This window comes from Prorops nasuta, unplaced genomic scaffold (genome assembly GCF_024137725.1).
Source record: "Prorops nasuta isolate Cenicafe-Biocafe unplaced genomic scaffold, Cenicafe_Pnas_1.2 PNAS00023, whole genome shotgun sequence".
Lineage (NCBI taxonomy): Eukaryota > Metazoa > Arthropoda > Insecta > Hymenoptera > Bethylidae > Prorops > Prorops nasuta.
Window position 1 is genome coordinate 4,179,639 of NW_027116820.1, and position 2,862 is coordinate 4,182,500.

Below are 2,862 nucleotides of genomic sequence, written 5' to 3' on the forward strand. Positions count from 1 at the left end.
TGGAAGTTGGTCTAATCAAACTCGAACGCGTTGTTAAACAACTAAGAGGGAAGAGGGTAATCATAGCTGCTGATGCAAATGCTAAATCCCCGCTATGGGGAGGAAACCAAAGCAATGCACGCGGAGAGAAACTGGAAGCGTTTATTGCCACTAATGGTCTCTATATTTTGAACGAAAGAGGTCAGGCATTTACGTATTTCAGCACGGTTGGTAAGTCTGATATCGATGTCACGCTAGCCACATCGATGATGTTCCCCTGTGTTACTGGTTGGCGAGTCCGAGAGGACACGACTACTAGTGATCATAGGGTCATCGAGACTACCATCCAACTAACCACTGCGCTTGGTAATGATTTTGACCAAAATAAGCCAGCGCGTAAGCGACGTTTCGTGCTCAAAACAGCAAACTGGGAGCTCTTCCACTCAGTCTTGCAAAAGGAGCTGCGTACGTTGGTGAGAAAGCCGCTGTCCACAGTGGCGAATATTGAAGAACGCGTTGAGGAAATCGAAAAACTTTTGATTGAATCATGCGAAGCTTCGATGGGGAGAAAGAGCTGGAGGAGAAGGACCGTGCCATGGTGGTCAACTAGACTCACGCAAATGAGGAAAAGGGTGACCCGGGCAAGAAGGAAATTCTCCCAGGCTCGGCGAATGGAAGAGCGCCAACAGTTGAGATCGGATTACATGAAATGTAAGAAGATTTACAACTATGAGATTCGACGGGCGAAGTCTGACAGTTGGAGGCAATTCGTCTCTGAATCTGGAAGACTGGACCCATGGGGATTGGCATACCGCCTCGCCACAGATAAGGAGAGACAGCTGAGGGTTCAGAGTAACGTCAGGGATCTGAACGGTGAAATGACGGAGAATTGGCATGACACGGCTGAAGCCCTCCTCAATGGTCTGATTCCGGACGACAACTCCGAAAAGGAAACACCAGAGCAAACCAGGATCAGAGGGGTAGTTAGACTTGGCTCCGATGCGGAGGACGCCGATCCTTTTACTGCAGAAGACCTGAGTCTCGCCCTGAATTGCCAAAAGAACGGCAAAGCTCCTGGCCTAGACGGGATTGAAGTCGAAGTGGTTAAGCAAGCCTCCTGCTTATGCGATGACCTACTCGATATCTTCAACGCCTGTCTCTCGCAAGGTTTGTTTCCTCGGAATTGGAAAGTAGGCTCTCTGGTAGCCATACTTAAAGATCCGAAAAAGGACGAAAAGGAGGTTAAGTCTTACAGGCCAATCTGCTTGCTCTCAGTATTGGGAAAAATCTTCGAAAGAATGATTGTTAACAAGTTGTCTCCCACTGTAATGCGGGAAAATTTTGTGGCCGACAATCAGTATGGATTTAGGCGAGACAGGTCTACTGAAGACTGTCTTGTTGAACTCAGAAACATTGTAACGGCGTGCAAAAACAAGTATGTGCTAGCACTCTCCTTCGACATCTCAGGAGCGTTTGATAATGTCTGGTGGCCCAGCGTACTTAAAACCTTGGTCGACCGGAGTTGCCCCAGAAATCTTTACAGAGTGATTGAGAGCTACTTCTCGGACAGAGAGACAAAATTTGTCTCCTGTGCTGGAGAAGTAAGCAAAAAGGTCACTAAGGGTTGTCCCCAAGGCTCTGTCCTCGGTCCGACCTGCTGGAATCTCATCTTCGATGAAATCCTTCGAACGCTAAAAGAGGACGACAGTGTCCATAAGTGCCTGGCGTATGCCGACGATCTCTTAGTAATAGTTACTGGAGATTCGAGAGCTGCGCTAGAACTCAATGGAAATAGGGCAGCTAACATTCTAGCCGAATGGACTGTAGCCCGAAAACTGGCCCTCTCTGCAGGAAAAACTGAAATGATATTGCTCAAAGGGACGCTAGACTCTAACAGACCTCCGATCATAAAGGTGTTGGATAGCAAAATCGCTATGAAAAACACTATAAGATACTTGGGTGTCTTCGTAGACAAGGGAATGAAATTTCACTCCCATGTAAGGTATGTAGCTGACAAATGCCGCATGATATTTCACGCTCTGGCGAAAATCGCAAAGGCAAAATGGGGCCTGGAACATAATGCACTCAGAATTATATATCAAGGAGTGTTTGTTCCTATAGCCACATATGCAGCCTCAGGTTGGTTCGAGGAGCTGAACTGCAAAGAGAAACAGATTCTCGAATCTGCTCAAAGGCAGGCGCTCATCGCAGTAACCAAGGCCTATCGAACGATCTCCCAGGATGCATGTCCTGTCTTGGCGGGCGTGGTCCCCATCGATCTTGCTGCAGTAACCAGGACCTCTGTTCGAAAGATTCGGAAAGGGATCGACTTTACCTTGGGCGGCTTTGTCTTTAACAAAGTGCAGGCTAAGGAACAGTTTCGTTCCCTAGAAGGTCTGGTAGCCGAACTCAAAGAGGAAATCGTTAAAATGTGGCAGGAGAGATGGAACAAATCTGACAAAGGCAGAGAAACATACAAGTTCTTTGAGGACGTCACTGAACGAATGAAAGCCTCTTGGATTAAAACGGACTATTACGTCACCCAGTTCCTTAGTGGACATGGAGACTTTGGAAGCAAACTAAAGGAGTTTTCGCTTGCTGAGAGTGACGTCTGCGATTGTGGTCAGGTCGAAACACCTAAGCACATAATCGAGGAATGTCCTCTCTACAAAGAGCAACGTGATAGACTTCAGGAAGTAGCATCCTCGGCAGGCTTCCACTGGCCGCTGGAGGAAAAAGACCTTGTTTCGCCTAAGGTCTTTGGCTCTTTCAAAAGGTTTGCCAAAGAGGTCCTTACCGCTAAGGAGGAGAAACGTCGCAAGACTGCGTAGTAACCACTCCGTAAAGCATAGATACCGTATCATACGGACTCCAAGTTCGGCA